At 32.0% G+C, this 15,001-nt stretch overlaps 1 non-coding gene and 1 pseudogene across 1 annotated transcript in view; both read left to right on the top strand.

The window, feature by feature from the left end:
* Positions 1-15,001, top strand: part of LOC107498386 — a 973,375-nt gene that overhangs the window by 486,251 nt on the left and 472,123 nt on the right. The gene's annotated exons all lie outside the window — the stretch shown is intronic.
* LOC118604118 lies at positions 11,597-11,715 on the top strand (annotated as a pseudogene).

The following is a 15,001-nucleotide window of genomic DNA, read 5'->3' as shown; positions in this document are numbered from 1 at the left end:
TCGTTTAAGCATCGTAAAAATATTTATTCAATCAGCAAACATTAACTTTTACTTATCCTCAACAAGATGTAACTTAGGATGTTCAAAGATTCTTTGTATGCATGTTCTGGAGAAGGAGATAGGAAAAGATATAGAAAAAGAGAAATGTTGATGTAAACATATTTAATAAAAACTGGATTAAGCAAAATTAAACAAGATTCCTCTCAGAGTGAATTTCGAGAATTTGTAATGTACTTATATGCACTCTGATCTAGCAAGGATAAGATCTAATGTATGGTGGTCCCTAAACCTTTTTGACTGTGGAAACTTCTGTTAATTTTTCCAAATTTTATTTTCCTTGTGTTTTGCTCTACACGTTTTGTGAAATGATTATATGGATAACATCAAAAAGATTGTCTTTCATGTCCTAAATATTTAGTATTGATTATTATGAACCATGCTGCATGCTGCCTCAGAGCCAGGGAAATTGCAAGCAGTGCCCAAAGTGCCATTTGCCAAGCTGCCAGTAACATACAGCCTTGTTTTTCTGAATTATTGTTTTCAAATAGGAATTTAGCAGTGCCAGTGGTAATCCCCAGAGTATGTTAGAATTCTGGAAGTAGTATAGATACCAATTTGTTTTAATTTTTGGAGGAACTAGATCATTAAGTCAGCTTTGCTATGTGGTAAATTATTTTCTATGCTTGAGTAAAAATTGTCAATTAAGAATGGCAGATTTTCAGCCTGAATTTGGTGAAAATGGCATGTGTACTGCATAAGTATGTTTTCTTTCCTAACTAAACTGAATATATGAATCATGTAAATTATACATGAGTTTTTAGTAACTTAAAGAAACACATTCAATGTAAATATGTAAATACAATTTTCTTTCTTTAAATACAGTTTTCTTTCTGTCACTTAGCTAGTGCATTTGGGCTACGTTTACTGTCAGACATGTAGTAGGTGCTTTTGGATGAGTGAAAAATATTTTTTTAAATTCTAGGTAAAGAATCTGTCCACATCATAGAATTGTGTTCAAGTAAAATAGGTCACAGACTAAGAATTAATTTCTAGAAAGAGATATTAGCTTAACATTTAATATTGATTTTCTGATGCCGAAAACAAATATATGAACTAAGTTTCAATGTAGCACTACTTTTAATATCATATAATCAAGAATTTAAACTGTTTTAAGAAAATGCCATTTTAAGTCACCAGAATCCATCAGTCTGTAATCCGATGTAAGCTTAAAATTACTTTTATAACATTATAATCACATATATAGAATGAGTGCTGAAAGAACCAAGCTATATGTATTGTTATTAAAAGTGAATTTAGAATATGCAATTGGTTATAGGTTAATGGATTCTTGGTATCCTTGGCTCATTCTGGAGGGGTTAAAATCTTAATAGATTCATTTGAGGTGAAACTTAGAGTGAATGTTAAAATGTTATTAATTTGACCAAAATAGCAGTATTTTCTTCTGAATCTTACATATGGAGAAAACACATACATAGTAACTACTGTTCTGAAAGTTTCCTGAAATTATGGTGGCACTTATTTTTAGCCTATTTTTAAGAGCTTTGTCGAGTTACAGCTTACATACTATAAAATTCATCCTTTTTAAAGTGGACAGTTCAGAGGTTTTTATAATATTTACAGAGTCGTGAACCATCAGCATAATCTAATTTCAGAATGTTTTCATCACCTGAAAAAGAAATCCCAGATTTAACAGTTACTCTGCATCCTCCCATCTCCCATCCCCTGGTATCCACAAATCTGTCTTCCGTATCTATAGATTTGCCTAATCTAGACATTTCATATCAAGAGAATGATATTAAGTGTGGCCTTTTGTGTCTTACTTCTTTAAATTAATAGAAGAGATAAGGCTAGACAGATGTCTGCTTATCTCTGATCTTAGGGGAAAAACATTTCGTTGTCATTAAACGTGATGTTATCTATGGGTGTTTCATAGATGCCCTTGATCAGGATGTGGAAGTTTTCTTCTATTTTTCATTTGTTGATAGTTTTTATTAGGAAAGGGTATTGGATTTTTGCCAAATGCTTTTCCTATCACTATGGATATGATCAGGTTTTTTTTTTTTTTTAAAGGAATGTTGGCTTTTCTTGGGTGGAATGTTCTATAGAAGTCTGTTTGATCTAGTTAATTTGTAGTGTTGTTTAGGTCTTCTATTTCTTTCCTGATTTTTTGCCTAGTTCCTCTCTCTATTCATTATTGAAGGTAGGGGACTGAAGTCTTCAACCATTATTGATGAATTATACATTTCTCTTTCCATTCTGCCATTTTTGCTTTATGTATTTTAGGGCTCTGTTAGGTGCATTTATGTTTATAATTGTCATTTATTTGTGATGGGTTGAAGATTTATCATTATACATTTCATTCTTTTACTTGAGTAATAAGTTTTGTCTTAATGTGCCTTTTGATAGATATTAGTATGTGTTTATTTTTAGTAGCTGCTCTGGAGATTGTAATTAACTTAAAACAATCTAGATTGAATTATTATCAACTTAATGTCAGAATTCAACCTCTACCTCCATTGTGCTATTATTGTCATACAAATTGCATCTTTTATGTACTAAATCCATCAGTACAGTTCTATAATCATTGTTCAATGCAGTTCTTTTTAAATCAGGAGAAAAAAAAGAGTTACTCACAAAAAGTAGATCTTTACTCTCTTTTATATTTTACTGTCTTTTATATTTAAGTAATGTGTGTGGGGGGGGTATTTGAGTTCTTGTTCAGTGTCCTTTTCTTTCAAGTGGAAGGACTTTATGTATCTATCATCTATCTATCTATCTATCTATCTATCTATCTATCTATCAATCTATCTATCTACCTACCTACCTATCTATCTATTATCTATCTATAATACTTTTTATTTATCTTAAGACAGGTCAACTACCAATGACGTCTTTCAGTTTTTGTTTATTTTAGAAAGTCTTAAATTCTTAATATTTGAATGATCAAATGTATGGATATAGGATTTTTGATTGGCAGTCTTTGGATGACACTTTGCAAATGTCATCTCACTCTCTTTTGATTTCTGGTGGTAAGTTAACTATTAATATTATTTAAGATCACTTGTATATGATGATTCATTTTTTATTGTTGTATTTAAGATTCCTTTTCATTCTTTGGTATATAACAGTTTGACTGTGATGTTTCTAGCTGTGAATAGCTTTGAGTATATCCTCTGTAGAGGTTTTTGAAATTTCTGAAATGTAAATTGGTATTTTTTTCATCGAATTGGGAACATTTGTAGCCATTATTTATTCAAATACTCTTTCTGCCACATTTTCTGTCTCTTCTCTTCCTAGGACTTTCATTCATTATGCATATATTAGTATATTTCATGGTGCCCCATGGGTATTTAATACTCTCTTCATTTTTACTCTTTTTTTGTTTCTGTTCCTCAGGCTAGATAATTATCAAAGGATCTATCTTTAAGTTTATTGATTCTTTCCTTTGACAGCCCAAATATATTATTGTTACCTTCTAGCGAGTTTGTTGTTGTTGTTGTTGTTGTTGTTGTTTTAGTTATTTTAATTTTTAACTCTAGAATTTCTATTTGGTTCCTTTTTATAATTTCTATTATAAGATAATACTAATAATATTCTTGGCTTGGATAAATTATTTTCATACTTTGATTTATTTCTTTAGACATGGTTTCCTTTAGTTCATTGAGCATATATACGATATCTGATTCAATGTCTTTGTTAGTGATTCAAGTATAGTGTCTTTCCCAGGGACAATTTCTATTAACTTTCTCCCCCCTTGTGTGTTGGGTATACATTTTGTTTTCTTGTGTATCTTCTTTTTATTAAATTGAAAATTCTAAATGATGTAATATATTAACTTTGTAAATCAAATTCCCCTTCCCTCTAGCCTTTGTTTTTGCTACTTTTTGTTGTTATTTTTGTTGTTGCTGATGTTTGCTTCTTAATGGCTTTCATAGACTAATTCTGTATAGTCTGTATTTTTTTGTCAGGTATGGCCACAGAAATCTTTTTTGGGTTTGTTTATTGGTTGGATAGTGATTGTATTATTAATTTTTTAAATGCCTTTAACCAGTACATCTCCTACCTACTATCAAGAGGTTCTGTGTCTGTGTTGGGGTATAGCTTCAAAGTTTGGCTGTTTACAATTCTACTTTAAGCTTTAGGCTCAAAACAGTCAGCTGGAGTGAGAAATTATGGTTTTCTTGAGTCTTTCTTGGTTATGCACCCAGCCATGCACATGCATGTCTACATCCCCAAAAATGTTCTGGAGATCTTCAAAGTCTCCTACTTTGAACTTTTTCATATTTAAGTTTTTTGGCTAACTTTTTGTTTGCTCCAACTGATATCACTATCTCCAAAAGCTGTGATTTAAATAATTGTCTCTGTTTGTTTTCAACAAATGCCTTATGTATGGAGTTTCTCAAGACATAAGCTCTGAGTCATGGCAACAAAGACCACCAGCCTTATAAATGGAGCTTTCCTGTGAAGAAAAGCCAAAGTGGTCACGCAGTGACAGTTCTATAAATGATGGAGCTTTGTGGGAGCTCCAAACCTTTTCATCCCCCTTTGAGGTCTGCTATGTTGATATTTACTCAGTTACCATAGTTGTGAGGCTGCTTATTTTCAAGGCTACCATGGAACTGAGGAGAGGGGAATGGGAATAAAGTAAGTTAAAACACCACAAAATTCAGTGTTTTTACCAATATTTGTTAATTTTTCTTGAATAAATTGTCCTAGCATTTTTTCCAAGCCTTTAGTTAGTTTCTAGGGTTATGAAAAAGTAGATTTTGATAATTTGCTAATGTTTTCATTGCTTTTATGGAGGAATGGTTTTTTTCAGATATTCTTACTCCACCATTCTTCCAAGACTACTGCCTTGATACCAACAAATAAGTTAGATTGATAAAAGTGGAATAATTTTTGGCATACTCACAAACATAATTAAATCAAAACATTAAAAAATGCTAATAGTATCTCTTCCTCTCTAAGATAACCATTTTAGTGTACTGATGTTTGGTGTTCATCTCCTTGCTCAAAATGCACATAAATGTAGCGGATATTTTTAAAAGAAATAATGAACAGTGCATATTATTTTACAACTTGTTTTTTTAGATAACAGTAAATCAAGAGCATCTCTCTAGGGATATAAATACATTTACATAAGTGTATCAGCCATTCAAACATTCAAATTCGTTCTTCTAATAACTTCTATAATTCCATAGAATGGCTCTGTCATTTTCATTGTGACCAGATATCTATGTTTATAACAATTATATTTTGAACCAATAAAACAGCAAGTAGATTTACACACTGCTGCTTTGATTACAAGAGAAATTTATTAGAACAGGATTGATTAATCAAATGTGTGTGCCAATTCATACTCTGAAAAGTTCCTTAATCTGATAGTTTTATGCATTTCTACAAATATAATGCTGAAAAAATATCAACTTTTAAATAACATTTTTTCTGCCTAAAATTAAGATTGAGAATTTTCTTATTCATCTCTTTCTTGACAATTTACATTTCCACTTCAGCCTTCATCTTCCTTACTTGTTCAGATCTTACACTTCACTTATGATTGACTAGCTACTTTATTCTTATCAATTCATTGGAAAACTAAAAATATTATGTACTCATTATTGCTACCTCCTTTCTCTTATGGCTTCTCAAATTTCAGTCCTGATTTAGATTGCGTCACCTCTTCCAAATTTACATAAAAATCGTATGTATTTCATATTTTATTTTAAAATTCTAATATATTTAGAATTTATTCTTGTATGTAGTTGGTATAGATTCTAACTTTATTTTCTTTTAGATACCTAGCCAGTTTACCAACATCCTTTATGAAATATCTTTTCCACTGAATGAATCATTGTTTTTTAATATATTAAGTTCTAATATGCCTTTGCATTTATTTCTGAAATTTCTATTTGTTTCTTCCAGCCAATTTGTGCATTTTTACGTCAATATACTATTTTGATTGCAGTAGCTGTATAATGTTTTAAAGCCCAGAAAGAAATGGGTTTTGCTTCTTTTTGCTTCTTTCTGGAAATTTTCTTGCCTTCCTTCAGGTAGTTCTGTTCTATATGCATGCTAAAGTCATTTTTTGGATTTCTTTTTAAACTGAGATTTTATTTGAAATTTTATTATATTTGTATATTAATATGGTGGAAATGATTTATGATGTGTTGTCTCCTTTAGGAACATGAAATGTTCTCTATTTGACCATTTTTTTTATAGTTTTTAATACATTTTATAGTTTTGCTAAGTTTTGTCTCCAAATTTCTTATTAAATTTATCCTTTTTTATTCTTTGTGAAAGGAAGATTACTATTTCAGATTAAATTTCCTCCCAATATATGTAATCTACACGTCTAACCAAATTCTCTTAGGGATATTTAAACAGTTCAGAAATTTTTAGAGTTTTTTTTTTTAAAGCAAATCATCATAGTATTGGTAAATAAAGTTTACTTTTACTCTTCTTATATGACATTTATACTCATTATTTATTTTACTTGTTCTATTTCTTTATTTAAAATTCCTGAAACAATACTAAATTGAGAGTAGGCATCTTATTTGTCATCTGAGGGTTTTATTAAATTTATTTTTTGATATGTTTTAAATAGGAAGGACTGCTAATTTATCAATTGCCTATTGGTTGTTATTTAATATGTTTAATTACTTAATTATTTAATTACAGCTTTAAATTTTTTAGGATTGAATTATCCCTGTATGCTTAGAATAAGATATATTCAATCATGATGTTTTACTATTTTAAAGCACTACTTGATTCACTTTGCCAGCATTTCATTTTGAATTTTGTGCACAATTTAAACAAGTAATTGGTATTCAATTCTTTTTATATTATGTTTATCAGATTTTGATATTGGAGGATATTTTACCTATTTCATTATTTCCCAAAGAGGCCAAATTAAGTTTATTAAATTTTATGTTCTAAGTTTGGCTTTTAGTGTCATTAATGGTAGTTCTTTTTACTTCTTTAATTCTCCTTCCTGTTTTATCATGGTTTATATTAATGCTTCTTGTGTCTCAGAGGTTTTGGAATGAGGTATGGTAATTAAAATAACTGGGATTCAGAGGTAATTATATGTGACCAATATCTTTGTCTGTAATCTTTCTTAAAAACGACTTTGTGGAATCTTGCTTCCTTTTTTCCTGAATGCTTAAATCAACTTTGAACCAATGGAATCAAATTACCTGTAATCCAGGTTGTTGCAAGAAGATAGATCCCTTGGCAAATGATTGCAATTATTGCGTCTACAGTTATAAAATTAATGTACTAAACACTTAACATGAGATATCATATATTAGCTTCTGATAAGCACTTTGCTTTTCCATATCCATTCACTCTAATTTTTAAGCCTCTGTTTCACATGTATTTTAAATTTTGAGAGTGATTAAAATGGCATTTTTATTGTTTACTGTGGTCATTGCTGACTATAGCAGATTGCTTGCTGACTCCGCTTAACTATATAAAAATGCACACATATTCTGGATTTCTTCCCAGAAAGGAATATGACTTCAGGTCATATAAATGCAGAACAAATCCCTTTGGAATTAGAAATTTGTGAATATCCTTAGGCACAGCAGATTAGCAGTTAATCTTTCTTCCTTAGCTAGGTTTAAATCCTGGAGCAATTTTGTAGACTCGCAGAAGTGATATTTTTTATCTGGACACTGATTATTTTTCTGGAGACTCAAAAATAAGAACTACAAAAAAAAATACATGACCAGAAATAAGGAGAACAATAGATGATAACTGTAAAAAACAAAGCAATAAATTATATGAACTTTATCATATTAAAGTATGACTCCATTTGCATATCTGGTATTCAGGTGGAAGCAAAAAACCGTTAATATATATGGATAGGATTTCAAAGAAAATGGTATTGGTAACAGATTTCTGTCATGGTACCTATAATTGAGGAAGGATGACTTGTTAGTCAACTAGACTGCAATAGAAAAAACATTAAATTTGGTATCATATTTGAGACCTGCAATTTACTATTTCTGTGAACTTGATAGTCACTTAACCTCTCTGAACCTCCATTTTCACAAGTATAAAAAGTTCTATAAAAGTCAGTAATTTGTATAAGAGGACAGTACATTGACTCTCATGGTTCTGCAGGGAAATGAACAGGTCTGCACCGTGATGAAACAGTGCCACGATGAGATGGGATTTGGAGGAGGATCCTGGCAAGTTTTCACCAAAAGATGGTGGGAAAAATTAATATTGTTTAAATGTTCATATTACCCCGATTGATGTACATAGTCAGTGTGGGTTGTATCAAAATACCAGTTATATTCTTTATAGAAATATTTTAAAAAATCTTTAAACTCATATAGAACACAGAAGACCTTCAATAGCCAAAACAATCAAGCAAAAAGAGCAAAGTGGAGCCATCACACCTCCTAATTTCAAAGAATATTGTAAAACTACAGTGATCAAAACAGAATGGTACTGGCATAAAAACAAGACTGATAGAATAAAACAGAAAGCTCAGAAATAAATCCACATATTTAAAATCAATAGATCTTTGACAATGGTGCCAAGAACATGCCATGGGGAAAGTATAGTCTCTTCCATAAATGGTAATGGATATCCACATGCAAAAGAATGAAATTGGTCTCTTATACTGTACACAGAAATAAACTCAAAATGGATTGCAGACTTAAATATAAGACCTGAAACTGTAAGATTACTAGAAAAACAAATAAGGAAACATCTTTTTGGCGATAATCTTGGCCATGATTTTTTTGCACATGACACAAAATTCACAGGCAGCAAAAAGAAAAGCAAAACCAAAGCAAAAAAAAAAAAAAAAAAAGTAAACCAAAAAGCTTCTATACAACAAAGGTATTAATCAAAAGGGTGAAGAGACAGCCTGTATAATGGGAGAAGCTATTTTCAAACCATGTATCTGATAAAGAATTACTGTCCAAAATGTATAAAGAGTTAATATAACTCAATAGCAAGAAAACAGAAAATGATTTAAAAATTGTCAAATACCTAATACATATTTCCATAAAAGAACATACTAATGGCCAATAGTTATATAAAGAGGTATTCAGCATCACTAATCATTGGGGAAATGCAAATCAAAATCACACTGAAATATCACCTCACACATATTAGAATGGCTGTTATCAAAAACAAAAACAAAAGATGTGTTGGCAGCATGTGGAGATAAGGGGACTGTAAGTTGATATAGCCACAATGGAAAATAGTATGGTGGTCCCTCCAAAGATTAAAACTGTAACTACCATGGGATCTAGCAATCCCACTTGTAGGTGTGTATCTAAAAGAATTCAAAACAGAATGTTCAATAGCTTTATGCACTCTTATGTTCATTTTGACATTATTTACAATAGCAAAGATATAAAAACAACCTAAATATCAGTCAACAGATGAATGGATAAAGAGTATATTATATATATATGTATATATATATGTACACACACACATATATATTTATTTATTTATACATATATACATGCTCTCTATATACATATTTCATTTATTATATTATATTATATTATATTAAAAAATTGTTTTGTTATGTTATATTATATTTTTTTGTTATGTTATATTATTAAATTATATTATATATCATATCGTATCATATCATATCATATCATAGTATATATAGGGAATATTATTCAGCCTTAAAAAAAATCCTGACAGATGTTAGAACATATAAACCTAGAGGACATTATGCTAAGTGAAATAAGCTGACATAGGAAGAAAAATAACTTCATGATGTCACTTATATTTGGAATATGGAATCTAAAACTGTCAAATTCACAGAAGCAGAGTGGTAGTTGCCACAGGCTTGGAGGTGGGATAAATGGAGAGACAATAGTCAAGGGGTAAAAAGTTTTAGTTATACAAGTTGAATAAGTTCTGGAAAGCTAATGTATAACATGTGACTTAGTTAACAGTACCATACTGTATACTTGAAATTTTTCTTACCACCAAAAAAAGAAGAAGAAAAAAAAAGAAGATAACTATGCGAGGTGATATGTTAATTAGCTTGATTTTGGTGATGATTTTACCAGATATAAGTGCATCAAAATATCAATTATATACATTAAATATATATAATTTTCATTTGTCAATTATATCTCAGTAAAACTAGAGGAAAAACAGCATAAAATTTATCATTTTGAAGCTCAACGAGCATTTAAAATGTAAAATTAGCCTATTTTTTTAAAAAAAGAATAGTGTTAGTAAAAACAAAAATAAACAGAAAGGTGGAACTGGATTCTAGATGGGGAAAACCAAATGTAGTGTATTTATAACAGATGAAAATAAGGAAATGAATTAAATTGTTTTTTTTTTTGTTGTTCTAAAAAAGTGAAAATCTGTCACCATTTTGCCAGGATCACACACAACTAACAATCAGGACCGACTACACATTTCAGTGAGGCTCTCTTATTAAACTTTGAGGGTATTTTAATCAAGAATGCCTGGCATAAGTGTAGGGTTCTTGTCCTTAAAATATTCTTTTTTCTCCATTGGAGAATTTAGCTTGCACATTAATTTTTCTGAGATTGCTGTTGTGTTGCACACAAATGGTTCTCTTCTTTGAGCTCCTATTTCCACGTGAAATGATGTAGTGGTAATACCTCCTTGTAAGTCGAAGTGAGAATAATATGAAATGTGTTTACATCTACTCACCCAGTGCTAGCATTAGTCAAAGATTGATACATGTGAGTGATCTATTCTTGATCTATTCTTGACATTTTCACTGAACATTCATTCAACAAATATTTTCTGATGCTCATTCTGATAGAGACAGTGCTAACTAATGTCAAACAAGTGCCTTAGTCCCAGCATTATGGAGCTTGAAGATGAGGGAAGATGGTGGACATGACTTAAACAGTCATGTTAGTAAATTTAATTACATACTGCAATACATATTATAGCCCGATATGAGGAGCTAAGGATGCCTTAGCTAAGGAGACATGGCATTTAACTAGGATCTCAAGTGTCAGTAAGAGTTAATTAGGCAAAGGGTGGGTATGAAGTAGAGAGGAATTCCAGATCAGGACACTAGCATGGAGAAAGGACTAGATTCAGGAGGGATCATGGCAAGTTCACGCTGCTTGAGAGAACACTAAGGTGGCTGGCATTCACAGAGAGGAATTGGGAGGGAGGTGTAGCACAGACTCTGTGCTCTTTGGTTTTTCCTAAGTTTCAAAGCTCAGTGTTTTCTGGAGAAAAAAACAAATGGTCAGAGTGTTCACTATGAGGCTCAATAGACAAAAATTATTTGATCAGAAACAGAAAGTAAAAGCATCAAGTGGGTATCATTGAGTATCAAAGATCTTATTTCTATGTGAATTTCATGTGAAAAATAAGAAATATCTACAAGGAATGTGCATAGAAGTTGCTTCGAAGTGACACATAAGTGGTAGATTATTGCCAGCTGGATTTTTGTGTTCTAGGCTGAACCAGAAGTTAGCCAAGAACTTAATTGATTACTGATGAACCCAGGATTAACTCAGTTTTCTCTTCTACCACAATTTAATCTCTTAACCATAACTCTATATTATTCAAAAAGTTGTATCAAGTCTAGGGCCATATTACCCTGAACAAGCCCAATCTCATCTGATCTCGGAAGCTAAGCAGGGTCAGGCTTGTTTAGTACTAGGATGGAAGACCATGTAGGAAGACCAGGTATTATAGGTGTAAAAAATAAAAGAAAATAAGGGATTGTAATCTGACAAGGTCCTTACAATCTGTGAGGTCAACCAAAGGTTGCCTCACCTAAAAAAAAAAAAAAATCTATATCGTATCAATAGAAGTATGTGCAAAAAGCTAAGGGAACATCTAGGAAGGATTAAGTGATTCTGATGGGGAAAAAAACCGGAACAGGCTTCAAGGAAGGAAGAATGTCTGAATTCGGGCTCACTACTCCTGATCTGAGCCAATTATCTTCAACACCTGAAATATCACTAAGCTGTTATAAATACAGACTCCATCTATGGTGGTTTCATTACGAAGAAATGAAAGGAGCGAATTGGCTATCTTTGGCATTTAATAGGTAACGCATTCATTGTCTTAAAAACTAGTAAGTAAAAGAAAAGAATCAAGCATCTACCTACCCTTTTTAATGTGAAAGCATTTCAGTAATAAATGAAAGAAGAAATAATAAAATACTACCATTTGCCACCTCCCCAAGAAATTAATTTATTCATTTCTCAAAAAGACTATTCTGATGTGGCCAAATAAACGAGAAGTTCAGAAGAATTAATGAGCTACAGTCTAGAGAATGAAACAATTGAAAAATAATATATAATTTTAACTTGTAACTAGTACTGCAAAGAAAATGCACTGACAGAAAATAATAAGGTTTGGGTGGTGGCAGAGGGGAAGGAAGAGCCTTCTTGCATAGCATGTGCTGTACAGGGCTTTCTGATTAAAAGGAACCAATGAGAAGGCACCAGCTGTGTAAAGAGCTAATGAAAAAGTTTCCAAGTCAGAAAGAAAGACAGGTGTGAAAGCCCCAAGGCTTGGAGCTTTCAGAACATGGAAACAGAAAAGTTTTTATTAAAAATATATTTTCAAAAGCAAATAAAAGATAATTGGGCGATCATCTCTGTTTTCATGTATCTTAGTCAATTTTCCCTTCCAAAGGTTTAGAATGAAGAGTGCTACAGGTTAAATTCTTGACTAATGTTATTATCATATTCTTTGTAAAATTACTTAATGCAAAATCAACAAAGATGGATTTGCATATGGAGTAATCTGAATGTATATAATGTGAAATAATAAAGGCTATGTAGGCTGATCAAATATTTAAGGAAAATAAAGGGTTCGATTTAGTTTCAAAAGCCATGCTATGGAGGTAGTTGAAAAGATAATAAATATTCTCTATTAAATGTCAACATACAACACCTTTGGAAGGTGTAAGTTCCCTCTTTTCTTTAGCATGTTCTTCATACAAGTGGTCCAAAGCTGATTTTTCTTCCCCCCCCCCATCCTGCAAATTCTTCTAGAGTTACATAATCAACTCCCATTATTTGAATTGCCTTGGAAGATGACTCCCAAACTGTATGTATGCCTCCTAGATACACGCAAATGTGACAACCAGGGTGGCCATCACAAGTGCCATTAAAGGTGTAAGTATTTCAAGGAGACAGTAGGAAATGACAATGTAGTATATATGTATACCTCGCTTAAAGGTATTCACAATTATCTAGTTTACTTTTACACTTTTTTTCTTGTACTGGAGAAATAAGACATAACTTTGAGCTTTATTTGACAGTGGGATGATAGTTTGTCACTTCTATTCTAGATCTACCTAGAGAAGGGTATAATGGGCAATCCTTCTTATAGAGCTCACTGGGTCTGAGGTGGAAGCATTTTTCTCATTGAATACTTTTATCTGGCCATGTCTTCTGGTTGGAGGTCGGTGTGGCCATCCAAGTAGTTTCTCCAGCTTAAAGTGTGTGTAATATTTTGAATTTCTCCTCTCCATCTGCCACATAACTCAAATACCAAGAATTACTGTTTGTATCCCTTAAACATGAACCTGAGAGGTAGATTCTTCTTTCCATCCTGTTTTAGTCCAATGAAATCAAATCATGTCTGAACATCTCTTATATCTGTTTAACCAAATATACTAAATTACTAAAGTCTCATGTCATTCAAATTGGTAAGTATTTCTACTAAGTATAGAACGAGTTCATTATTAGCTTTATTTATATTCAAGCTATTTCACTGTCTGGCCTCAACCTACCTAAATCTAATATGCATTTCAAACCATTGACACTCAATTAGGATTAAAATATTTGCTCAAATGGTCAGCATTCTCGTGGTGACCCTCTGATTTTTGGTACCAAGCCTTTTCGGTCACTGTCCTTTTGCCTGGGACACACTATTTTCTCCCTGGCTACCTCCTACTCATTTGTTCATGACACGGCTTAATGTCAGCATCTCTGAGAAAACGTCTATATTCCAGGCCGATAAAGTCACTTCCTTTCCTGTGCACCCAATGCTCTTTATTAATAATTCTACCTTAACATTTACGCAACTGAGTTCCAATGATCTGTTTAGGCATCTTTCTCATTGACGGGATCATGAACTTTCTTCCCTGAAGGCATCTAGACTCACGTAGTGTTGGCACAAAGCAAGTATTGAATAATTATCTATAGAATGAATAAGCAAACAAATCAATTGATACGTAGATGGATTCCAAAAGTTTCACTAGTATTTTTAAATGCCTTGAGATTTTATATGTATTTGTTCTTCCTACCCACTCCTCTCAGTCCAGCCACACACACGCACACACACACACACACCCATAAGCTCTTTGATATTAAGAAATTTGCCTCATCTTTTATGACAAGCAGAGTTGAATTGCTCTCTAAATTGTGTTGGGTTAAAAATTATAAAAATGTAATTGAAGTTTGAGGAGGTCTAAGGGCTCTGTGGCAAGAAAGCTTAAGGATCCTCAACTTGTGGTGCTCTAGTGGGCAATTGTTCAATGCGTATCAGAAAGCTCCAAAGCCTTCTACTAGACAAGATATGAATGACTGATCTTTTAACACTCAGTCCTATATACCCCCATTTGGTGTAAGACAGCCTTTTAATAGATACAATTCTGTCATGTATTTTCAATGTTGATTGATGATAAGATACAGTTTATTGGAGGGATAAATGAAAGATAATATCGATATGCATTTCTTTTAGCCCAAAACAGAAGATGGTCTAACTTTCCCAAGAAATTTTCCTAAGAAATTTGCATCTCAGAAATGTAGAACTGTAGAGGGATTCCAGTCAGTGCCAGGGGTAGCCACAGGCAGTATCATCATATATCTATTGAAAACACTTTCAAAATTTGATGAGTGAATATTGTATATTGTGATTTTCCTAAAGAAGAATGTAGTATTAAGTATTTTCCAAGAAGTATTTTCCCAGAATGACCCCCTACATTTTTGTGGCTTCTAGAAGAGCTACAGTTGAACTAGAG

This window comes from Rousettus aegyptiacus, unplaced genomic scaffold (genome assembly GCF_014176215.1).
Source record: "Rousettus aegyptiacus isolate mRouAeg1 unplaced genomic scaffold, mRouAeg1.p scaffold_m13_p_6, whole genome shotgun sequence".
Classification (NCBI taxonomy): Eukaryota; Metazoa; Chordata; class Mammalia; order Chiroptera; family Pteropodidae; genus Rousettus; species Rousettus aegyptiacus.
Note: the sequence above shows the minus strand (reverse complement) of the source record. Positions and strands in the feature narration are given on the sequence as shown.